The sequence below is a fragment of the Aedes aegypti genome, chromosome 2 (assembly GCF_002204515.2).
Source record: "Aedes aegypti strain LVP_AGWG chromosome 2, AaegL5.0 Primary Assembly, whole genome shotgun sequence".
In the NCBI taxonomy this organism is placed as follows: Eukaryota; Metazoa; Arthropoda; class Insecta; order Diptera; family Culicidae; genus Aedes; species Aedes aegypti.
In genome coordinates this window covers 365867988-365895352 of record NC_035108.1, presented here as the reverse complement: position 1 = coordinate 365895352, position 27365 = coordinate 365867988, and the positions used below count along the sequence as shown (strand labels likewise).

Here is a 27365-nt window from a genome sequence, read left to right as displayed (position 1 = left end):
AAGTTCAGTCGGTGCTGGTCTTCGGGTCGATGGCAAGCATTTGGACGTACCATATGACGACGAACCGTTCCAATGTGGTTTCAGGAGCTGGAGAGTGTACCGTAAGGACGCCATTCAACGCTAATTTAACAGCATTTCAACACATTTTTCGATATTTTTTGCAACTTTTTGCGCTAGACGCAAGATAAAACATTTGTTTTTGTGCGAAAGAAGGTGAAATGTGAACAACGTTTAATGGTACTAAATAACATGTCTGTCAATGATACATGTGTAGAGTGCCATTCACCGCTCAACCTAAGTATGAAGCTCTGTGTACACAACTAGTTGGAATTAATTTACTTTCATTGGTTGGTTGTTGTCTTTGTACTACAGCGTGGCAGCTAAGAAGCATTTTTCGATCTGCCATAATAAAATCATTGTTCAACTCATGTTTACCGCCTTAAACAGCCTAAAATTATTTTTTATAAATAGTATATAAAAATAAATCATATGAATTTCTTTCTGATACAATCCATTCTGGTATACTAATACATGTTGATGACTTTTATTGCGAAAATTTGTTCAGATTTTTCAAAATAATTCAATGAGCGGTGAATGGCGTCCTTACGGTAGAATAAAAGGTTATGGGAGTGGGTGGGAAGAGAAGTATGTGGTTCGAAAAATTCTCGCGCCATTTAGCATAAGAACATTTCACTCGATCCACAAGCTGATGTAGCTGTTTCTACAACGTTGTAACTTCCGACACGGACGTAGCCAGGATTTCCATTAGGGGATGCGAACGAACTTCAAAGATATTGCACGCAAAAAGGACTATTATTGATATCATTCACATCCTTTTTATAATTTTAACTGTAGAATTATGGCCGTCACCCATCCCTCCTGAAGATTTTTGGAGGAGTCTTCCAAGAAAACAGAAATTTCAATATGATTCCATTGTAAACATTATTTTGTAGATTCTTCCAGTTAACCTTCCAGATACATCTTTTAGTCTCTACAAATATAAAATACAAATTTCTCATATTTTGTTGCTTGTTTACGAGGAAGTACAGAATTTTCGACAAAACTTTCCAAAAAATAATTATTACCTTTTTCGCGGAATGTGTCAGAAATTTTTCAAGAGTACTTTTTGAAGAATTCCTTTTTTTTGATAATTTCTCATATATTGTTAAAGAAATGCCTTAACATAATTTTATTAAAATTACACCAGAAATCCAAAAAAGTATTGTTGCAGGAACTCTGGTAAAAATTTCTGGAACGATTTTCAATAAAATTAATTCAAGTTTCTTAAAATTTTAAGTGTATTTCGTTTTTCGTGAATAACGCAAGTGTTAAAACTAATCTTGCAGTGGCATTTTTGTCGACAAAGTGAAAGTCAAACTTGATGAAAAGTGTCAAGGTTCATAGTTGGAACCATTTTTAAAGTTAAAGTTCAAATATGTTATAGTCATTACTTGAACTGGAAAAATTGCTAAAGTAGTTGCAAGATTATGATCTTCCGTATTATTAAATGAAAACAAGAATTCATTTAAAAAAAATGTAGGACTTTATCAAGGCTTAATTGAAGTATAAGTGAATCATTTTGTGCCGTGCTTTAGTGTAATCAAGCTTAGAAAACTTCCAAGTTTCGAATAGAAGTTGAAGATTTCCATTCCGCAAACTGAGTTAATTTAACCCACTAATATCCAAATTTTTATTTTCGATCTAAATATTATTTTGCGTTATCTAAAATCGTTCCAAGCACGTTTTGGGTAATGATATATTTACATTCGCAAATCAATGAATTTTGGTTTTTGATTTTTATAATTTTTATTTTTGAGAATACTTATCCTTTCAATTTTTTTCCTTGAAGCCCCTTCTGGTTACTGATTTTTGGCAATAATAAAAATTCAAGTTTTGACGCTACTTTTACAAATATTACGTTTTTAATATTTTTTTTTATTGTCCGTGTAATTAACGAAAAAAAACAATTAAAATTTTTTTTCAATACCATCAAACTCTTCTTCTGCGATAGGTTGATCGTAGAAAAATATAAAAGGTAAGTTTTTTTATATTACTCGCTATAAGAACACCAGTAGGTTAAATGTATAACATTTTTCAAAAACACAAAAAACTTTTCATATATGCGTGTTATGAGCCAAGGTTTAAGCCAAAAATAAAACCATTTTGATTTCCGAGCTACGAAAAAATGCACAAAATTCCAAAGTGTACCCTGTTTAAAAGCGGGGTTGGGTACAAGAGGGGCATCCTCCCTTTTGCCTCATATTATGGATAGCTTGATCCAAATACCAAACAGCTCATGTGAATCATAACTACAAAAGACAAAGCATCAATTAAACTCGTTTAGCCATTAAAAAGACGACAGTTGGACTTTATAAATTTTCATAGATTAATATGGAATATCAGTAAATTATCACAACTTGATCAGTACGGTCGCGTGAGTTTGTTTACTAAAAACTCAAATCGAGTTATTTCTCTTGAAAACGGTCAAAATTAATTGTGATTTTCACATCGTGAAAGGTACTAGAGGTTTTCCTAATAGTCAATAGTGTTTTCCACTAAATCATAGACGCTAAAGTGAAGTTCTGTTGCAAATTGTGAACGTGTTTTGTTGACATAGAAGCCGCAGTACATCACTAGCACGGAACCCGTCGTGTTTGTGGTTTCCTTTTCGGCTGCATCTCGTCGAGAGCATTAAAAACATCCAATAGTATTGGTTAGTTACAACACGTCCTAGCCGGATGGATGGTCATTCCAGACCACCCCCTAGTGATCCACCGGACAGCAGTCGATGCCCGGGATGGATGATTGGTGATGACGAGCTACAACACACAATAGCACTGCAAATGAGAGTGAGAACAAGTGCAGCAAGTACTGAGGAAAATGAATTTCATCTCCCTACGGACCCTTTCGTGATTGGAAATGCAGTAATGCTAGCTGTTGGTCCAGCAAATGCTCGGAAAGTGACGGCATCAAAAGAGGCGCGTGGAACTCGTTACATTTTAAGGACCAACTCCAAAATGATCAGCGAACAGCTTCAAAAGATTACTGAGCTGCCAGACAAAACTCCAGTTGAAATTGTTCCACATCCAACGCTCAACGTCGTTCAAGGGATAGTTTATGACTTGGATACGATCAACCACACCGAAGAATACATGTTGAGCAATTTGAGGACACAGGGTATTTGTTCAGTTCGGCGCATCAAAAAACGTAAGGGAGAAGCATATCAGAATACACCGCTTTCTGTTTTGTCGTTTCAAGGATCTGTTCTACCACAACATGTGTACTTTGGACTTCTGCGCATCCCAGTGCGAATGTACTACCCCTCCCCAATGCTTTGCTTCAGATGTGCCAACTATGGACACACTAAGAAAAAATGTGATAGCACCAAGTTCACTGAAGTTTGCCTCAACTGCTCCACTCAACATGATCACCCTGTCGGAGAAAACTGCCAAAACACTCCTTTTTGCAAACATTGTCAGGAAGGTCATACTCCGATCTCAAAAATCTGCCGCGTTCATCAAGAAGAGCAAGCTATAACCAAAACAAAGGTCGACCGTGGGCTATCCTATGGAGAAGCTCGTGCCAATTTCCGTGAAGCTAACAAGGCAACCACCTATGCCAACGTGCTTCAAAATCGTCTGCGTAATGATGAATCTGAAAAAGACAAGGTCATCAAAATGTTGCAACAAGAAGTGGAGTCATTACGGCAGGTAATTCTTGAACTTAAGCAAAAACGAGCGAACCCTAGCATCAGCGACAACAATGTACCAACTCAATCTAGTGCTCCCTCTACTAGTAAATTAGTACAACCCATCAAGAGTTTACCTGGTATCCCTGGTAAGACTCCTTCGGTGGCATTGTCACGCTTGAATTCCATTGAACAATGTCTTAAAACGTACACCGAAAACCAAGTACGAAGTTCTAATTCAAACCCGAATTTGGAATTGGAGCCGACGGACAGTATGGACTTCGAATCGAATAGAAATAACAAACGGAAAGGTAATAAAAACAAAACTGAACCGGAATCTCCTGAAAGAAAGAAAGGTATCGCTTCAAGCTCTAAGAAGAAATAATGGCCCACGAAACCTTTTCTGAAGGCAACGACCACGCTATTGACCCGGACTCGAATTTTGGACAACTGAGATACATCTTTAAACAAAACTGCACAATGGACAACCAGCAAAATCAATCAAGTCTGTCGAAACACTCTGCCACGATACAACCTAAGCTATTTCGCAAATACGACTCTGTAAAAAGCTACAATTCTGATTCGCCAAGCGCGACGCATCCCACGTCAGCCCTGACCAGAGATGTTCCGGCCGAGGTCGATGAGCCTCTGGCGGCAGCTGACGTGGTTTGCCTATCTTCACAGGCAAGTACAGTATTATTTTCAAATTCGGACAACAACTTTCCGCGTGTACAACTTCTTGTAGATCACCCTAACAATGAGAACTGTGCATATACACCAGTACATAGTCCGTTCTCCTGTTCCCCAATATCTTCGGACTCCAACCACCATGGTCATTCGCAGTCGTCAACTGCGGCATTCGATTCGCCAAGCGCGAGGCATTCCACGTCGGCCCTGACCAGGGATGTACCGGTTATTACCGACGAGCCCCTGGCGGCAGCCGACGTGGCTTGCCTAAATCCACAGGCAAGTAAAATATCATATCGCTCTACAGACCCAAGTTTGTGCCGCCCTCAAATATTTGCAGGTCCTACAATTGAGAGATCCTCCATTCAGCGACCAGACATGGCAATCGCCTTGCCTGTCGAAGCGCTGGTCAATTCTGAGATGTACGATCAAATCCATCGCATCACCGCTGTTCCATCAACCAGCTACCACGTACGACTACTGCTATATCCAGCGGTTCCAAACAGCAACGATAACCCAGCGGTTCCAAATAGCAATCCTCATCGTCAGGAGCACAACGACCAGAGCAATACCAACATTAACGAATCTCTGACAGCATCACCGATCGAATCGACTGAATCGCGAAGAATACTCATGCTTCAGTGGAATGTCAGAGGTCTATGGGCTAATCATTCGGAGTTATCGCACTTCGTTAGCCAGAAGAAGCCAATTTCTATAAATCTTCAAGAAATGAAAACCGCAAGCGTTGAGCGTGTTTTGAGAGGAGAATATGAATGGAAATTAGCTGATCACAACATACGAAATGGCAAAGGAATGGCTGGACTGGGGATTCTGAAAGAAGTTCCCCACTACTTCTATGCTTTCAATTCCAATATTCCCATGTGTGCTGCTCGGTTGCACAATCCGTATAACGTTACAGTGGTTGCGTTTTATTTTCCAAATAACGCTCTTGACAAGGACATAATTGACGCAATGAATCTTTTACTGGCGACAACCGAACCTCCATATGTTATCGGAGGTGATGCCAATGCTGCTCACGAGGCTTGGGGTAGCTCTAAGGCGTCTCAGAGAGGACGGGCATTACTGTCATGGATTGTAGACAATGATATGGTTGTGCTTAATAACGGAACTCCTACTTTTCTCAGCGATGTCCATTGTACTTATTCAGCTATCGATATAACCATTGCTTCTAAGGGTATAGCTTCTAAATACAACTGGGAAGTCATAGACGATACTATGGGAAGTGATCATTTTCCCATTATCACTTTTTCAAATGAAACAATATCAAGACAAGGTTGCCGTAAACGGTGGCTCTATAAGGATGCAGACTGGAGGAAATTTGAACAATGTATCGACAAAATCTTACCAGTTGACATCGAAATTGACATCATGCACTTTGGTTCCACAATAACCAAGGCTGCTGAAAGCTCAATACCCAAATCTTCTGGTAAATTTGGAAGAAAATCCGAAATATGGTGGACTGAGGAAGTAGCAAATGCAGTAAAAAGCCGACGTAAAATTCTCCGTGCAATGAAACGTCTAAATCCTGACGACCCCCGTAAAGAAGAAATGCGGAAAAGTTTTCAAACAGCTAGAGCCGAGGCGCGGAAAGTAATCGCCGAGGCTAAAAAAGTTTCATGGGATCTCTTTTGTCAAACGTTCTCGCCAACAACTAGTTCTGAACAAATTTGGGGTAACTTTAACCGGCTAAATGGTAAAAGAAAAGCAGGAGTTCGAACCATGATCATAGATAAAACCCACGTAACCAACCCAACTCAAATTGCAGAGCATTTCGCGGAGAATTTCGAGAGTATATCTCAGACAAATGATATACATTGCAGCCAAGAATACGATCGAACACGGGATGATGCGGATATAGAACCCTCTGTGCTAGATGCGAATTTCACACTTTATTTTTTTTATTTATTTATTTCATGTCGTCAATCAGAAGTAGACCATTTTGTTACAATTTTACACTTAATATTATATAGTTTGAAAACGTTATTTTCTTAATCTAGTTCGAATTTTGATATGACATAAATTTTTGTTTTAGCTCCGATTTCGTCATAGTAAAGTCAATGGTTTCGCAATGTTTATTGTAAACAGACATTATTTGATTTAAAGGCTCAAATTTGGCATAATTTGTGTGGTGATGGTTTGTATAAAAAATACTACGACTTCGCAGTTGTCTTGAAGGGGCATAAAAATTTAATTTTGATAAAAGTGTCATCGAGTCAATACGATGCGAAACTATATCGTTTACGAACGAGACCATTGCAAATTCGCGACGTTTCTTCAATGTTTGAATATTAATGAGCATGCATCGTGCTGGAAGAATTGTTGCGAGCTATTGACTCTGCTAAAGGTTATTCAGCGGGAATTGATGATGTTGGCTATCCAATGATTAAGCATTTACCACTTCATGCAAAAATTAGTATGTTAAAAGCATACAATAAACTATGGAATGAAGGCATTTTTCCAGAAAAATGGAAAGAAGGAATAGTAATCCCTGTCCCGAAACCCGGTAAATCACTTCAACATGCGGACAGTTATCGCCCAATAACTCTTTTAAGTTGTATTGGGAAGATCTACGAACGACTCATCAATCACCGTCTTATAGTTCATCTGGAGGCTCATCAGCTATTGAACCAAAATCAGCATGCATTTCGGTCTGGAAAGGGAACCGCAACATATTTTGCAGATTTAAATGAAATATTGACTGACGCTCTCCAAAGAAACCTACACTGCGAATGCGCTCTTCTAGATCTGAAGAAAGCCTATGACACTACATGGCGACCTCATATAGTTCAACGAATTCGAGAGTTGGATCTTGGTATCAACATGACAAAAAGCATTGAGAGTTTTTTGAACAACAGATGCTTTCGTGTAAGTTTCGGTGGGGCACTGTCCTCATCAAAGATCCAAGAAAATGGTGTACCTCAGGGGTCGGTATTATCAGTTACGTTGTTTACTATTGTAATGGATACTGTGTTCAACGTGATCCCACCAAACGTTACAGCGCTGATTTATGCGGATGACATCTTGTTAATCACTGTTGGGAAAAAAGTCACCAGCACCAGAAAACGTCTTGATTCGGCAGTTCAAGCTGTGTGTGAATGGGCGAACAATATCCACTTTGAAATTTCAGCTCAAAAATCTCCGCTTCTTCACGTATGTAGAGCAAAGCACAGGAATTGGAAGAAACATAGAAAAGACATTATAGTAAATGAGGAAAGTATACCAAATGTTAAAGTTGCCAGGATTCTTGGTATTTGGCTTGATAGTAGGGCAACATTCAAGAAACATTTCAAAAACACTATCAACGCATTACAGAATCGTTTAAACTTCATCAGAGCAATAGCTGCCCGTGCTCATAGAAGTGTAATTTGGAGAATAGCTAACGCAACTTGTATTTCGAAGCTGCTCTATGGAATAGAGCTTTTTGGACTAAGTTGCATAGAACCATATAAACCTGTATTCAATAGGTTGATTCGATTAGCCTCAGGAGCATTTAGGACATCGCCTTCTTTATCACTGGCCATTGAAAGTGGCCTACTTCCTTTTAAAGAAAGAGTCTCATTGGCATATATCCGAAGTTATTGCAAACTTGTAGAGAAAAGCCCTCAAATCCGACCAGCATTAGAAGAAAACATAGAGCAACTGGCTGTGACTCTTTTTGGAGAAAGTTTTCCAGCAATTAGTAAGCTTCATCGTTTCGGGTATCGGCCGTGGTACTATCCTCGGCCCAAAGTGGATTGGACAGTGAAAGCGAGATTTCAAGTTGGACAAGGTGCTCACAAAGCGCAGGCCATCGTAAATGAACTTCTCAACGGTAAATATATGCAGCATACAAAAATCTACACTGATGGATCAAAAGACGCGACAGCGGTTGGATGTGGAATAATCGGACCGAATTTTAAGATAGAAGGCCAACTTCCAAAATGCTGTTCAATTTTTTCTGCAGAAGCGGCTGCACTTGCAATCGCTGTATATCATGCTGGTAATGCACCAACGGTTATTTTAACGGACTCAGCTAGCTCTCTCTCTGTGCTTGATAAAGGAAACATCATGCATCCTTTTATTCAGGCTATTGAGACATACTCTGATGGCAAACAAGTGACTTTCTTATGGATACCGGGTCATTGCGCAATATCCGGAAACGTAGAAGCTGATCACGCTGCAAAGAAGGGAAGAACAAGTTTACCTGTTGAATATGAAGTACCAGCTATAGATGCAATCAGGTGGACAAAAAATAAAATTAACAATCAGTTGCAAATAAGTTGGAATGAAAATACGGTTGATAATTTGGCATTAGTAAAACAAAATATTGGTAAATGGTGTGATCAAAAGAAAAAAAGTGATCAAAGAATTCTTACAAGGTGCAGGATAGGCCATACGCGATTGACTAAATGCCATTTATTCCAAAACAAAGACCCTGAAATTTGTGATAGTTGTAATACTCCATTAGATGTAAAGCATATTTTATTAGAATGCAGAAAATTCGATGACATTAGAAACAGAATAGGAATCAATTCAAATATCGCCATAGCTTTAGGAAATAACAAAAATGAAGAAGAGAAAATGTTAAAATATTTAAAGGATACAGGACTTTATAGTTTACTTTGAACAGAACTTTAGATTAATAAGAGGCGAATGAATTGAAAATTTAAAGCCTCTATAAAAATAAAGAAAAAAAAAAAAATATGGAATATGTTTATTCAAACGACCCTTCAAAGTGGGCAGTTGATCGGCAAATATTGAAACATTTCGTGTTAAATGTTTCCTTCACAAAGTACTTTAATTTAAAGCTGTCCGGAATTTGTATCAGAACGGTTATTCTTAAAAAGTACCTATAGATGAAATTCTGCTGTAGGTTCTGGATGTATTGAAGAAACTGTTCAGTAAAGATGGTTGACATCTTGAAGCAGTTGTGTTGGAATATTGTAAATGAGTTCTTACAACACATTTCGAAGGAATTCTGGTGTTGTCCATAGAACTTTTTTTTCTGCCAGAAGTAATATTGAGGTATTTCTTGAGGAACTCTTTGGCATGTCTTCAAAAAAATCGCTGCTTGAAATTTGGCAGCAATCCTTATAAAATTCTTTATGCAGTCAACTCGTTATTGAAGGGACCATCGCACAGAGGGATGCCTTACTGAAATTTTCACAAACTCCTACAAAATGATTTAAACAGTCAAAATGCACAACTTTGTGAATATGAATAGGGTTCTGAAGCGCAAATAAAAAAAAAGTTTTGATCAATTTTTTGGTGAAAATGGCGATTTTTTTATGGTATGGTTGTCATCAGAGAGGCAAATGGATGCAGCTAAAACCTCCTTGGGTTCAAATTACATTATAATCAATTGCATATGCTAACGGTTTTTCCTGTATCCATGAGTATCCAAACAAGGAAGTTTGAGTATCATGGCGGGCCACTGTTTTTATCTCAAATATGACCGCATCTGTTTTTTATTTCTTTCGGAACCCTTTTATCTTTGAAAATTAATGAATTGTTATCATTTACACTCCCGTGCATAAGTTTGGGTTCACCCCCTCAAAAACATACAAAAGTGTTCTGTCCATATCTCTGTGATTACACGTCCAATTGAAACTCTTCAAGCCGCATTCGAAAGGCAAAGAGTTATTCTTACTTCGTATGTATTTTTCAAAAAACATTTTTTGAATTTTGTATACTAATTTTTTACTTAAAGTTGTGACATTTTTCAAAAAACACACTGAAAAATCATATTGAATTTCCTCAGCATTGGGTCGACCAAAATTTTAAATCAAAGTGTCATTAGAATCGTAATCTTATATTCTTTGAAGAGACTCCACGAAATTTTGGCGGAAAAATCTGGAAAGTATTCAAAATCAATGAAACAGTCAGTCAAGTCATCGTGCAAAAGTTTGGGTTCACCCCTCAGTATGATGCAAAACGTGCAAAAGTTTGGGTTCACCTGAGCCGCACGCACATCATTTTTGTCAATATCTCTGCCATTTTTCAACCGATTTTAATAGTTTAAAGCTTTATTGAGCGCAAATAATGGCGTGTACATGATTGGTTTGAGATTTCACAGATTTAAGTCAGTTTAGGTGAACCCAAACTTTTGCACGATACACCATACTGAGGGGTGAACCCAAACTTTTGCACGATGACTTGACTGACTGTTTCATTGATTTTGAATACTTTTCAGATTTTTCCGCCAAAATTTCGTAGCGTTTCTTCAAAGAATATAAGTTTACGATTCTAATGACACTTTGATTGAAAATTTTGGTCGACCCAATCCTGAGGAAATTCAATATGATTTTTCAGTGTGTTTTTTGAAAAATGTCACAACTTTAAGTAAAAATTTAGTATACAAAGTTCAAAGAATGTTTTTGGAAAAATACATACGAAGTAAGAATAACTCTTTGCCTTTCGAATGCGACTTAGAGAGTTTCAATTGGACGTGTAATCACAGAGATATGGACAGAACACTTTTGCATGTTTTCTAGGGGGTGAACCCAAACTTATGCACGGGAGTGTACATCATATTACGTTAGAACTGTACCATGAATCGAAATTCACCCAACTTCGGAATAATAAAATTGTATTTCAGGTGAATATAATTCGATTTACATTATAATCCTCTCCTATATATTGATCTCTATAAAAAATTACTAAAGAAGAAATTAATAAAACAAAAGATATAAATATTAAACTTATTCATAGATATAAATATTATACATGTTCATACTCAATTGACTAATCTTACTCCTCAAAATATTGAACAGCAATGCTCTCTTAAAGCTTTGTTGCCCACCGAATAATTAAACTTGGTTAAAATGCAGGGGAATAATTGCGCTGATTGATTTATTGATGTAGGCACTAATTTATGAAGAGCTATTATAAGTTTTTTGAACTCTCTCTAAAAATTTCAGAATCCACTAGTTTTAATTGAGTGTTTTTTTACAGCCATCACTTAACAAAATAAAGACAATAGCTGGATTGCGGTATCAGTATGGTAACTTAGAATGATGCATGTATTTGTTTTCGGTTGAATTTTCGTCTTCTGTCCTTCCAATGTGTGGTTTTCGGTGACAGTTTGTGACAGGTTCGTCATGACTTTTGGGAGCTCGTAATCTAAGCCAGCTGTCTCTACTCTCTCAAGTTTTAACACGCTACAGAAAATAGTTCACGATTTTGGCCATTCGTCCCATTGTGCATCGAGTTATAGAACACAAACCTACATCGAGTTATAGAACACAAAAATACTTGGGAAACCCTAACCTATTCAGAGGATTCTGGGGGAACCAATGAAAATTTCTGAAAACGAAAAATTATTCAGAACTAGAAAAACCGTAGTGGTTTTTTTCGAGTAATTCTATATAGATTCTTCGACGAAGTTTTGGGAAAAATTTCTTGCAGTAGATGCTTGCTTCGAAACTGTTGAAAGATTCCCAGTAAAAACATGCGAAGTTTCTGAAAGAATACCTGAAGAAGTCTTGGAGTTGTTTTCTTAAATAATCTGAATGAAAACCTCAATAATTTAACATAAATTCGATATAACTTACATGGAGTAAAAATCTTGATGAGTAGCTTGAGGCCACGAAAGACTAGGAGTTCTTAGACTATTGATTAAAGCGATTTCTGCATAAGTTTTTTAGTATTTCTAAAACAAATGGTTTATTTCAAGATAAAAAATAATAAATCATTAAGAACAGCTTTTGACCAGAGGTTCTTAAGAAAATGTAAGCAAGTGTAATACAGAAATCGTTATGCCAGTATAACTACAAAAATTTGCAAAAGATTAAAAGAAGGCTAAATCCACCATTATAATAACAACAAATATGTAACATGTCTTTATCCACTGATTGAAAATCTTGATGAGTAGCTTGACTACCTTTTGATCTTCAAACAAATGTTCAGGCCAGCCATGTTGTAAGCTGTACCAATATGGACTAGCTGTTGCAATACTATGAAGAAAGCTCTGCAGAGGTTTCAAAACAAAGTTTTGAAAATTATCCTGACGCTCCTTCCCTGGTTTAGTACTAATGAGTTGCATAGAATATCCAATGTTGAATCATTGGAACAAATGTCGAATAAAATTATTAATAATTTTAGATAAAAATCGTTGCAGTCTTCTATTGCAACGATAAATGCCTTATATATCTAGGTTTAGTTAGGTTAAGCTAATTGAGAGCGTTTTTTCTCTTATAAAAAGGTGAAATTAACTCAAGCGTGTGCTGGAATAAGGGCGTAAGTCGCATGATCGATTTCTCTTCATCGATCCTCTCTTCTGTGAATAAAGGTGACAAGAAGCAAGTTTGTCTGCATTTTCTCACCTCAGGACGCAAGATTGCATCGCTGCCAAGCGGTCTAAAGTGAAAAAATGCTGACAAACTTGCCTCTTGTCACCTTCATTCACAGAAGAGAAGATCGATGAAGAGAAATCGATCATGTGACTTACGCCCTTATTTCAGCAAACGGTGGAACTCATCTGTAAACATTCTGAACTGCTACGGTAAATGAAATGTAATATATTGTTATCAAATTGTCAATAAATGCTTAATTCAGTTTTACCAATTCAGGATGATAGTGTTTTCTAACACAGAACAACTAGATACAAGAAATGAATGTAATGTTTGGAATGATACTACTAAATAATTTAAAAAAAAACATCATATTAAACTCGCCAAATGTAATAACTCAAGTAACCTCTAGCCCGTTAATTCGCCTTTTTTGGTTTATAGGACTATTATACAGGGATTTTCAGCTATAACACTATAACATCACTCAAAGCGAATTAAAGTGCTATTTGATTACCAAACTATTTTGAAAAGAAGGAACAATTTCTCACGAAAACAATAAATAGCAACTTTAACACACTGCTTTTAATATAATGACGAGCCTTCTAACAGAATCTTGATATAATGTGTGGAATTCCCATCTTCATTAGCCTTATTTTATAGCCATCATTGACGAGCTTACAATTACGTCCCGTCGCATTATAAAAGACAACAAACTCATCAGTTTATCAATCATCGGACCGCACTACACATTGTACATTGGAGCAATGCAATTTAATTTAAGTTCTTAGTTTGGCCGGACACCCGCATAAAAACATTGAAATTTTCTTCGGAGAGGAGTTAATGTTTTTCTTCGTCGACCAGGAGTAGGCAGTAGTGGGCTTCTTCTTCTTCTTCTTCTTCTTCTTCTTAGCATTAACGTCCTCACTGGGACAGAGCCTGCTTCTCAGCTTAGTGTTCTTAAGAGTACTTCCACAGTTATTAACTGAGAGCTTTCTTTGCCAAAGTTGCCATTTTCGCATTCGTATATCGTATGGCAGGTACGATGATACTCTATGCCCAGGGAAGTCAAGGAAATTTCCATAACGAAAAGATCCTGGACCGACCGGGAATCGAACCAGCATGGCTTTGCTTTGTAGCCGCGGATTCTAACCACTCGGCTAAGGAAGGACCCAGTAGTGGGCTTCATGGCCGAGCAATTAGTGTTTGATCAGGCCGGTACCAAATAGCATTTCTTTTCAAGGATGCTTAATACTTCGTTGCCATCACATAGATTCCATGTTTTCTAGTTTAAAGATGTCTAATTATGATTTTAAACTATTTTATGTTTATTAAGGTAAGTTTTCCATAGAAATATTCACAGTTTTTGAAGGTTACTGCTGGAAATGTTGGTACTAAACAATCCGCTAGTGCTAAGCCTGCATGTAAACTTTGAGTGGTAATAAAAGTTGTGTAAGCTTCAGTATGAACTGCTGAACTCATTTTTGAAATCGTACAGCATTACAAGAATAGATTTTGCTCATAAAACCGTTTATTGTTGAAAAACGTGCCTATTTCAAGAAAAATTGTATACATTTAGGCGTGTTATGCTAATTTACGAAGTTTAATTTTGCAATAAAATGATGATATACACGATTTGTAAAAATTTGGACATCATTTTCAGATTCAGGAGACCCAAATTTAGTAGATAGGGAAATTTCACACTTTAAAATATGCTTTATACTATAGTGATCAATTTTGCCCCGTCATTTTCAATTTTTGATATTAAAACTAATGTAATGAAATGTTAAATTTTAGTTCATGAAAAATCGTTTACATAAATTGATAGAGATCAATGAAGTACTGATTTTACCGAAATAAATTTGACAGGTTTTGAATTCCTAAGGGAAACATGACAAAAAGTTGTGAAACAGTGATCAATTTGCCCCCGGATTACGGTACCAAGCATTGAGCCGCATCGAGTGAAGAGGTGTGCGTTCGATTCCCGCTTCAGTCTGGAAAACTTTTCGTCAAAAACGTATTTCGACTGTGTAACTGGACGTTGCATGCTAGTCCGATGTCTAGTGTGGTGCTGCCTTCAAAGGACAAATCGTCCACTGAAAGCATTAAGGGGGCAGGATCCGCCATTGATTTCGGAATTTTCAAAAGCAGTTTTTTCGTCCAAAATCAAGAAAATTTACAGAAAAATGTATTCACTGTATTCTATTCTCCAACCAAAACACTGTAAACACATTTTCATCGAAGAATATTTAGTTTTGAACAGAAAAATTGCTTTTGAAGTTTCGATGATGACGATGATTACGATGACGGAGCGTTGAACGTTAACGTGCCGGTGTATTTTTTTCTTTTCAGTAGCCCCTTTTTTGGATACGCCCAAGACTACCGGAATGCGACAGCAAAGTTCCACCGAAAGCAGGCAGTCAGAGGCACAGAACTTTTCGTCTTTTTATAGCTACTACAACATATCAATCCTTTGGAACGCTGCGTCTTAGTACCGTCGATGGGGGTGACAATGGGTCTAGGGGGTGAGATTGGGTCAAAACGGAAAATTATGATTTATGTAATATATCAGCTAATAATGCTGATATCGCTAGAAATAATTATTCATATGTTGGGGAACATATTATTATACATAATTCATCACAATATACATTTTTAGAATTAGTAATTTTTGTTTACTATATCAATAAACTTGTATGTTGAAACTAGATAAAATTTACAGCATTAAATTTCTCCTGTGCAAAGTATAACGCATTTACTTTAACCTCTATCGTTGTATTAGTAGAAGGTTGAAAGACTTTTCATTACACTTCACAAGTATTTTCCGGAATTTAATTGATTTTTCCACAAAAATTTATTTTTTTCGGTACGGTGTCTAAAACATTGAAAATGGGGGTGAGATTGGGTCAAGCAAGAACGATAGTTAATTAAATTGCAAGACCACTTTTTTAACATTTTACGGTGCCGGGTGTTCTCATTCCTCATTAAGATGTGTTTATACAGCATCTCTGAAACATCAAACAAGTCTACTTGAGGATTTCGTGCATCGAATAACAATGCAACGAATTTTGACAACTTCTCAAACCAGCAACTGTGTTTCGTGCGCAGCAACATCGTAAAATTTTATCAATTGTTTTTTTTTTTAAATAAATTTAATTATTTATTAGTGTTTTCATATTACAGAAACATCTCACGAAAGTACGAATGAGTTGGATCGCTTTAATACCGGTACTATGAAGTCAAAATCTGCCTGAAATATATTGATCGAGGAATGTCGCACCGAAATATAACTATTTGCTAGGGTTTAAAATAATCAGTACACCTCTGGGAAAACTGAAAAAGTTTAATGGCCATGGGGATGAGACTTTGAAGATAATTTGAGGGAAACAAACAAGAAAATTTATGTAAACTTGACGATAAATGTTGGGTCTCATATATTTTCTCATAGCTTTTCAATTTTCTGGTATAATCGTTCTTTCAAGTGGGTTTATCATACTTGTGAAATATCTTAGATATCTTTTCGTCTTGTTTGCATCATATTTCATCAATATTTTTCAGCTGTGAATGGTTTTGCAATCATATTCTCAAAAATAAGTTATTTCAGTAATAGTGACCCAATGTCACCCCCTCTATGGGGTGAGATTGGGTCATTTTACATTCACTTGTAGTGCCGCTGTGAATAAATATTTTTCAATAATTTTTTGAACAGTTGTTAATGTACCATCAAAGTACATAGACACCAAATTTGAAGTTTATTGGAGCGAAATTGTGATAATTATTCAATAAACAAATCGTACATATGCCTTTTTGACCCATTGTCACCCCCAACGACGGTATATTAACAGTCACACTTAAGCTAGGTTCTGTTGGATGTGGTACGCTGTGGAGATACACTCTATTGATTCTTTTGCTCTTCCTCGACGGAAGTAAGTACGTAAGTATTAACTCTCTTCAAGAATGTTTGAGTGAACGTTACACTTTCTTCGGAAACTTACCTTTGATTCAAGTTTGTCCCTTCTCTTACGGGAGTGACCCATGTCGAATAAAGACGTTTCGCATAAGAACGTTTGGCATAATGGACATTTTGCATAAATCAGTTTCATACAAGAACAGGTAGAATTTTAAAGAAGACATATAATCAGAGACAAAAGTAAGTAACGAAATGTTGTTTACACACTAAAATCCTAAGTTTGGAGATCTGTATCTCAGTTTCTAGTAATCCGAAATGGTAAAAATATGGATGACAAACTACAAAAAACTGAAGTTCGGTCTGTAGTGAAAGAAGTCAGTTGATGTGTTCTGAAAATGAACTTTGCTATGTATAGCAACTACCTACAACTTACCGTAATTAAATCAAATTGAAAAAATCTCTCGGTAACTTACTTTTGCCTTTGACCAGCCCCCTGGAAAATTAATGAAATTTATTGAATTTACCTTTGACAAAATTTTAGCTAATTTGGACTACCAGAAGCATTTGAGTACCGTTTTGTCTCAAATTCCGAACAAACTCATATTCCGAACACTTGGTTTTTGTATGACGATTTGGTTGAAATGTTTCGCTAAAATATGTCATCAAATTATCGAGAAATGGCAGTAGTGATAATTCTCTAGTTCGAGGTTAGTAAAAGTAGGTCAGATAAATTTCATTGCGAAATTATCCATTTGAATAGTAATTACTCGTGCTGTTCGGAATTTGAATCTAAATGTTGTTCCATACTTTTAAGTTAAAACAATACTAAACAACTTTAAATGAACATATTCATCGACACACCCAACAACTAACAGTTAGACTTTGCAAAGAAATTAAAATATTCACAAATATCAGCCTATCAGATGCAATTGAAGTCACTGTTGGCCTTAAGTGTTCGGATTATGAGTCAAAACAGTATTAAATTTTGGCGCTGTCTGTATAATTCTCATTATGCCAAACATCCTTATGCGAAACGTCTTTATGCGAAATGTTACACCTTCTTCTCTTACGTTCCCGAATACACACAGATACATTATAAAAGGTTCCCCGCAGTGTTGGATCGTAGGCGAAGGAAGGTATAAAGTTACGTGCAAATATTATTCCATCTAACAAAAAATGCCAACAGCATGATGCATTTGGGAAATTAAACCCCAACAAGCGTGACGAAATTCTGCGGAAAAGTTCAATCCAATTCGGGGGGGCTTCTTCGAAATCATCCAATCTTTCCGATGTATCGACTGTGGGGAGCTGTAGATAGATAGGCTTTCTAGCAAGGGCGAGATTGTGTACGGTTCTATAATTTTCACTCAACCCTGCATGCCCTTCCCCAACCATGTCAGAAGTGTGCCTGTCGAGTACATTAATTGCAAACTTTTTTAATTACACTTTACTGGGACCAGGCAAAGTTTCATCGATTCTGTGGGAGAGCTACGATGACGCAACGTGGGGTATATTTTAAAGCGATGTCGGTTGGGGTCTGTTTCACTTGAATGTACCTACGTTGATGCTGTGGGACATTTGTAAATAGTCGTTGTGTTTGAGGGTTTCCGATTAGATCCCGCTTCCGGTCCCGGTGTGTACTTTGAGCGGCCTTTTCATGTCGGCACCGTTCCCACGGTTGGGCAGCTGGACGATGAGCTTGGCGCACTCTGATTTGAATTGCAGATGATGACAATGAGTGAGAGTGAGGGGACATTGGGTCTGAGATTGACGACGACGTGGTGCTGTTTCCGCAATGAATAAATTAATGACTGGAAATTATCTTTCTCGCAAGTGTAGTAGTGTACAGGAATGGAATCATGAATGGCAGGTGACATCGTCTGCCATCATCAGATGGAGAATTGTGATAATGGGAAAAGGTATATACCGGTATGTCTCAAGGCAGTTGGGTTTTGGTAACTAGATTAGGAGGGTCTCTTCCAAGTTAACAAAAGCCAATGGTGTTCGAAATTGAAATTTGAACTTAATTTTCTGCAAGTTCTTAAAATGTTGAATGTTAAATAGAAAACTGAATACATTCATTTCTTTTGGGTTTATATAAAATATAACAAAAAGGTTATGACGATTCTCATGAATTTTACATAGCTAAGGGTAATAACGAAATCAGAGGCGCGTCCACGTTCGAAACCATGGGTAGGACAAACGTTGGAAAATATTTTGTGCACATTGAAGCTAAGAAAAATTTTAACCCTATGGAATCCTAGACTGGAAATTTCAAGTTACCGTATTCAAAGGGCTCAAACGCAAAGGGGTGTAAGTGACATTTTGGTCGATTTTGAGTTGAGGAAATTCTTCTGTTTCCAAGCGTTCCAAATATATTTTCAAGTGACTTATCCGCTCAATAGACGAAATAACATGATTGATAGAAAACTGGCTTGTTTTTATTTTTTGGCTCTCATACAATTTGTATGGAATGAAAAATTTCAGTTAAGATCGAAGTAAATTTTCTCAAAACTGAGTTTTTTTTTCACTGACACCCCTTTGCTTCTAACCCCCTCATTTTTACGCCAAACTACGCAAGTGGCTTAAAATAGGAAATTAGAGACCTATTGCCTAAAAAAAGAGACTTAAAAAGATTCAGAAAGAGGCTGTGAAGAGTCGTAACACGAACCAAGAAAACAAAAGGAAACCTATTAGAAGCCAGGAGTTCAGGATTTCTTAAAAGATACCTTGAGCAATTCCCTCAGAGATTTCTTCTAAGGTTTCTTCAGAAATTCCTCCTGTCATACTTATATTTTCTCCAGGAAAATGCCAATGAATTATTTTGAAAGAATAAATCCGTTAAGAACTTCTAAAGAGAATTCTGAAGTTATGTAATATAAAACTAGTGGAAACATTAAAGTCACTATTAATCATCAATGATCTCTGAAATAACGCCTGAACTCTTGAGTAAGTTGCAGAAGATTTCCTAGGTAATTTGCAGAGATAAATTTAAAAATAAAATCAATCGAATCTCGGGATATCACTTTGCAGGATTTTCTAAAGGAATTCCTCGAAAAACATTGGAAACTATCTCTATAGAAGCTTGTGTAGGAATGATCGGAGGAATTATTGGGAAAAGTGGTATAGTATTAGCTGGTGTGAAAACTTAAATAAACTTTCAAAAGTAGCATGAGAATTTTTGGGAAAACTTTTTTTTAATGTTTGGAAAAACTGCAGGAGTAATACTTGGATGAAATGCTGACGAAATTTTTAAGTAAATAAATGTTTACTTGTTTTAATTATGAATCGTGGTTTACGGCCAACCAACCGAGTGGAAGTTTAACAACTACCGAAAAGCTAAACATTACATATAATTTGCAATTGGATTAGATGGACAAATTGATGTGAAGATTTGCGAAAAAGTTACACGTCTTCTCAGTGAGAATCGAACTCACGACTCCCCGATCTCTAGTTGGGGAGCGTTAACCACTACGCCATGAGAGGACTCATGAACGCAGAAGTTAACCTGAATTCGATTTCAGCTCAATAATCACGTGGTCCTCTTTCGCAAAGTGCACCTCTTTCGGAAGAATTAGATGCCCATCCAAACACAACGCTTTCTATATATATCCAATGCCTAGCCCGAGAGCGCATTGTTTTTTAGATATAGGAATAGCACACTACACTAGCCAGCAACTGCTCCCCAACTAGAGATCGGGGAGTCGTGAGTTCGATTCTCACTGAGAAGACGTGTAACTTTTTCGCAAATCTTCACATCAATTTGTCCATCTAATCCAATTGCAAATTATATGTAATGTTTAGCTTTTCGGTAGTTGTTAAATAAATGTTTGTTTTTTCGAAGAACCCTTAAGAAATTTTGGATTTCTGGGATAAATTGTGGATGACATGAACAGAAAAAATTCGTGCAGGTTTTCTTAAAAAAAAAACCCACAGCGATTTTTTTTTCAAAAATTCGAAAATAAACCTTTGAGGATTTCCTCAATTCTGTAGGAACCTGTGGAAATCTTAGAAAGATCTCCTAGAAATAGTTGCAGAACTCAGTTGAAGAGATAGTGAAAAACATATCTGGTGAAAACTCAATGATAGGAAATTACTGGAGGTAGTCGCAAGGAAACTTGGAGCATATTCTGAAGAAATTCTTCTAAGCATCCTTGGTAAAATAGAATTTCTGGGAAAATTAGTAGATAAATCTCTAGAACATTTTTGAAAGAGATCCCTGTAAGAGACCTGGAAAAATCTAAATAAAATCACTATGATAATTCCTGAAGCTATTCTTAGGGTAATCTGAGATAGAATTCATGAAGAACCTGTTGGACCCTTTAAAGTCTCTGAAATTTCTCTGAAGCATAGTTTAATTTATTTCATAAGCTTTCTGCTGATCTTATTTTTTTTTTTGCTAAGTCGTGGGTAGGACAATCCTTTGAGTGTCCTACCCAGGTGTTTTTGTACGTAGTACATGTCCTACCTGTCCTACCCACTTCCCGCGCCACTGAACGAAATATAATTTGCAATATTTTCAACTGTCTCAGGAAAGTTGAGTCGATCTGTGTACAACCATATTTTTCCATCATTTTGCATCATATTTGTAACCTTTTAAAGTAATAAGCACATCTCCTGAAAAAATAACACACTCCTGATGATGACTGAAAACTTTTCAGTTAATAATGTTTATACATATATGCAACATAAATTTCATAAAAATACTATCATGAACAAAAATTGAAGCTATTTTCTTTTTGGCTACTCCATAGATTAAAGTTAATGTCAATAACGATCGATCAACAAGACAAAATATCTATTATAACAGGACATGATTCTTATTGTACATTTGAGGCAATGAGAGCAAAAAAAACGAAACTAAAAACTGCATTAGTTATTTACAGCAGGGTCTTAAATACGAACCAAATTGGTTTGATTTGCTAACCACCACTTTAAGAATAATACAAAGACAACAAAGAAAGAAATTCAAATTTTAAATTTCCTATGTTTCATACCAATATGATCTCAGTGTTATAACTTATGTATGTGGTTAAACATCTAAGATCCATTAGATATCATTTATATAGATCCTTGAAATTAATGTTCCATTCACAGATTTTTTATCAGTGATAATCTACCATTCAACGCCTCCTTTGACTATTCAAACTGTCACATAAAATAATTCAAATTGGTCATGAAGCTCGGTTTCATTAGTTGCTTATGAAGATAGAAGAATGAAAGCAAACGTAGCTGTGAACGGCTTGATTGTGGTCATCTAGCAGAATTATGACCAATGTCATCACTATGAAAATAAAAACGAATCCTCACCCACGCCGTAAAAAGAGCGGTCATCTAACCGTCTAATTAAAATTAACATACCATTTGATCTCAGGATTGTTCATTTTCCCACAGAACGATTACTTGCACAATTTTGGTAACGATGCTCTGTGGTGTGCTAAAACACGATTAACTGTCCACCCTGATGGACCGTTTTGTAAAATGTTTGTGGTTTTCTTTATTTCGTCATATGTATAAGATCTTTAAAAAATTTCAAATTCGTTTTTGAACCATGTGATGTTGACACACCTAAGAAACAAACATATTCCCCAGGAAATATACAGAGGTCACAGTTTTAAGAATGGAAAATTATATTCTTAAGCTCCGAGCATTTTCATCATCTACCCGAATTCTAATCTTGCCAAGTCGTTTCAAATTTCAAATTTATGCTAGGAAGCTGGAGGCTCGGAATTGCTTTTAATTAAAATAAAAATGACTCGCATATTTTTTCGTCCCTATCGCGCTACAACCGTTTGCGGTACCATCGTGACATGGCGGTGGGCGGTTGGTGTCGACTAAACCGCCATCATCCGTTTCATACAGGCTTCGCCACCAGAAAGCTCATGAATCAGGGAAATTAAAAACATCAAGCGAAAAAGCATTAAAATGCTTCCCACCATCGTCCCCGGGCTGTTGATGGTTCCTACTTTGACTTCTCGCGCCTGCTTTCCCCATGGGGAAGCGTGTGGTCACTTTGGCTATGGACCTCACACACAAGGCAAGCACCCCTCCTGAAAATGCGATGGAAATATGATTAGTGTTTTAATAATTAATGACGTTAAATTTAATTAAAATATTTCGTATTTCATGTTGAAGTTGGCTGGGGATACTGAAGCAATAGTAGAGAACATTTTTCACAAATTATGTCATGGAGTAAATTTACCACACAGCAGTAGAAAGCCAACGTTGTGCGACAATAGCTCTGTTGGAAATATTTCCAATTAAGCTTTCATTCACGGAAGCTATTGACTAAGCGTATTAATGCAATTCAACAGCAGAATAGTCATCATACGTCAAGATTAATTAGATTCAGTTCAATATTCATTTCCCATTGCGCTTAAAATTCAAACAACAAAAGGCAAACACGGACAGATTTTCAGCTCCCCCAGCATGCACCTCCCTTATCCATCTCTGGCAGAAAAGCTCGATTCGAGGGGACGTTGTTTCTCTTGTCGGTTCATCTGCATAAATCTCACTTCAACTTTCCGTCCCAAAAAGGGCTTCACTTTGTTTTCGAGAGCGTTATGAATATGGAGAGTGCTTTAAAACTTTGCCCGGCTTTGAACTAAATATACAACCGCACTTCACGCCGATCACGTTAACCGCCGACAAGCACATCTTGGCAAACGGACAGCTGGATGGATAGTTTTCCACCCAACTCGAGCGAGAAATGGAAGAACAAAACCATATAAGCATACGAACACGTGGTGAAAGTTTTAATAACTTTCGATAGCAATCCGTTTTAAATTAGCCCTCGAGGCCGTTTCGCAATATGGTGTTTGCGTAAAAACTCCATTAAAGTTTTTGCAATTCACAAACGTTTCACAATAAGACGGAAAGCAGAGCTTCCTTACATACCAACAAAATCTAAGATTTACACGTAACGTTATTTTAGCCTCAATCATGCAAAGCCATTTCTCATGTATCATTCAAAGATAAAACCTATATTGCGCTGTTCACACCAAATCGAACCGCACACTTTGAAAGTGTGACACGGCAAAGTGCAACCTTGCGATCTGACAGCATTTTGACAAAGAGAAATGTCATGAAAAGCCACGTGCTACCAATTTTACCATTGTCCTTCAATGTTTTGTTTTGGTTTTTGATCCACCACCAAAGAAGGAAAAATTTCCCACCATGCAAATCGTTTTCGAACTTTTATACTTTCGACCTTTAGTCTTCCGACCTTTTGTCTTTCGCCCTTTTGTCCATAAACCATGCATAACAGCTCGGTTTACATGATTTTCACGCTGAAAATTCAATCATACATAATGCACATGACATGACAAGCCGTCAATCCATCCATGTGCATTATTTTTGACAAAATATTCAGCGTAGAATCATGTAAACCGCGCATTCTTGTTTGCAATTTCACTTTCAAGATGCAAGAAAGCATGCAATATTGGCGAATGTCAGTTGTGTGAAATGTTTCAGTGTGAAATGTTTCAGTTTCACTCAAGGTTGCAAGCATTTTCGAATGCAATGAGACAGTTTACTTTAAGGCCTTTTGGCGCGTCATCACAAAATAACTTCTTCCAAAATCAATAACATATTGTTATGATAGTATTGGTATTTGCAACATCGATGAAATATAACTGCTTATCACCTGATTTAATGGATAATTTATGCGAAGAAAAATGCTTCAGGTGGTATTTCAATATTTAATCAACACTTTCAGATACAGGATTATCAATTTAGCGACAATATACATGAGATTTATATTCTCAAAAAAAATCTCCGTTTTCATGCCGCATTTCATTGCCTCACACAATTATACTTGTAAATAGAAGGTGCTTACCTTTTCGATTGTAATTCAGCGGCAAGCATTTGTGTTTTGGATCCCATATTGCGTTCACTACACTTCCACTAAACAAATCTTTTATTCACTTTCCTTAAAGGAACACATTTCCACCGGGATTTCAATATTTATAAAGTTTTAGCAATATTTAAATTATCACCTATATGGATTCGCATTATGCGTTTTACACAGTGTATTCTGTGCTCTTTCGCCTTTGGCGACTTTAAATAGATACCGATCTGGTTTTTTCGTTGCTGGTCTTTTTCGTGCTGAGATTGCAAAAAGCTTAATCCTGCCTAGTTTGGGTAGTGGCTACGGTTAGGTTAGCTCAGATCAATCTTCAGCATAAAAGAACAGCAACGATCAATCTTTGCAGACTCATGCAAAATGGTGCAGCCCAAGTGGCGCTAGTTCAAGAACCCTACTTTCGTAGAGGGAACTTCTATCTAGGTAACCTTGTGGACCCAGTTTTTGCTACTTTTAGCAAGCTTGAAATGGCAAACTCGCGCTCCATGCCCCGCGCATGCGTGCTCGTTAATAAAGCAATCGTTGCTACACTCATTTCTGAGTTAACTACCAGAGATGTATGTGCTGTCACAATCGATGTTTCTGTTGGTGACCTCAACAGGAAATACGTCTATTGTTCGGTATATTTACCACATGATGAACCATCCCCAACGGATGACTTCAAACGAGTTGTCGTACACTGCGTAACAAAAGGCCTTCCGCTGATTGTGGGCAGTGATGCCAATGCTCATCACATCATCTGGGGCAGCTCGGATATCAATTTGAGAGGCTCCAGTCTGATGGAATACTTAAGTAGTACAGACCTTGGATTACTTAACATAGGCAATCGCCCAACCTTCATGGTTTCTAATAGAGAAGAAGTGTTAGACATAACGCTCTGCTCGAATAGAATCAGTCACGAGTTGACGAATTGGCATGTATCAGATGAGGAATCATTATCTGATCATCGCTACATCTTCTTTGAACATTCAAATGTAACTGCGCAGACTTTGCGTTTTAGGAATCCCCGGTCAACAAACTGGGAACTCTACATTGAATTGGTTGCGACCAAATTTCATGGATATTCTCCGTCCATTGAAAATCCAAGTGATCTGGATGATGCCGTTGATACTACAACATCCTACATTATGGAAGCTTTTGAAGAAGCATGTCCTCTGCGGTCTGTAAAGACTACAAGAGGGACCCCATGGTGGAATTCCGATCTGACTAGACTCAGGAAACAATGTAGAAGGAGTTGGAACAGACGCCGTTCAGCTGGATCAGAGTCGTTCAAGTCAGCTCGCAAGGCTTACAAGAAGGCTCTTCGTTCTGCTGAACGATCCGGCTGGAAAAACCTTTGTACAAATGTTTCCAGTTTGAGTGAAGTCAGTCGGTTGAACAAAATTCTTGCAAAATCTAAGGATTTCCAAGTGAACGAAATTCGCTTACCTAATGGTGACTTTACTTCTTCCGATGAAGAAGTTTTAGAATGTTTATTCAATACACACTTCCCCGGATGTGTGGACATAGCATCTACGGATGAATCAAATGTCTTTTCATGTAGTTACGAGTCTCTGGCCTCGGCTCGCAGTATCGTAACTACTGAATCGATTCAATGGGCACTTAATAGTTTTGCTCCTTTCAAATCTCCAGGAGCGGATGGGATTTATCCTGTTCTGCTCCAAAAGGGATTTGAGTTTATCAAACATGTTTTGAAAAAGCTACTTGTAAGCAGTTTTGCTACCGGGTACATTCCCAAATCCTGGCGTGATATTACTGTAAAGTTTATCCCAAAAGGAGGACGTGCGTCGTATGAGGAAGCGAAGAGTTTTAGACCAATCAGTCTGACCTCTTTTCTTCTGAAATGTCTGGAACGGATTATCGATCATCACATCCGTGATGTTTATTTGGCAAACATGCCTCTTCATGTGAATCAACATGCTTACCAATCTGGAAAGTCCACTGTGACTCTTTTACACAAAGTTGTATACGATATCGAGAAAGCATTCGCTCAGAAGCAATCGTGCTTGGGTGTTTTCTTGGATATTGAGGGTGCCTTTGATAACGTGTCTTTCGATGCCATATTGGAAGCCGCACGAAACCATGGGCTACCTACAATGATTACCAATTGGATTCATCAAATGCTCAAAAACCGACATCTCTTCTCGACATTGCGTCAATCAGCGATTCGAAAATTGAGTGTTTGCGGATGCCCCCAAGGGGGAGTCTTGTCACCACTTTTGTGGAATCTCGTAGCAGATACGCTATTGAGGCAACTCAATAATTGCGGTTTTCCAACTTATGGATTTGCCGACGACTATCTAGCTCTGATAGTTGGTATGTGCATAAGCACCCTATTCGACCTGATGCAAAGTGCTCTTCAGGTAGTCGAGAGTTGGTGTCGCCAATATGGCCTTTCGGTTAACCCGAATAAAACATCTATTGTTCTTTTTACGGAAAGACGAAACCGCGATGGAATTCGACCTTTACGTCTTTTTGGCACTGAGATTAATGTGACTGATCAAGTAAAGTATGTCGGAGTCATTCTAGATTCCAAACTTTCATGGACACCTCACATTGATTTCAGAGTCAAAAAAGCTTGCATGGCCTTCGGTCAATGCCGGCGAACCTTTGGTAAAACTTGGGGCCTCAAACCCAAATATATCAAATGGATTTACACAACAGTTGTTCGACCAATATTGGCATATGGATGTCTTGTGTGGTGGCAAAAGGGCGAAGTGAGAACAATCCAATCAAAATTGGGCCATCTCCAAAGGATGTGCTTGATGGCGATGTCTGGTGCGTTCTCTACAACTCCCACAGCAGCGCTCGAGGCCCTTTTCGACGTTGCGCCACTACACATATATCTTAAACAAGAAGCACTTTCTTGCTCTTACCGTTTATGGGTACTGGATCTACTGGAGAAAAATCCAGTGAATCGTAGATCTA

At 37.4% G+C, this 27365-nt stretch overlaps 1 long non-coding RNA gene across 1 annotated transcript; it reads right to left on the bottom strand.

Annotated features, from left to right (window-relative positions):
* Positions 1 to 22182: 22182 nt before the first annotated feature.
* On the bottom strand, positions 22183 to 23261 carry LOC110675913. The gene is made up of 2 exons (XR_002499911.1): positions 22776 to 23261; positions 22183 to 22623 (listed from the first exon to the last, which is right to left on the bottom strand). It is a non-coding gene; the product is annotated as an uncharacterized LOC110675913 (long non-coding RNA).
* Positions 23262 to 27365: the final 4104 nt, after the last annotated feature.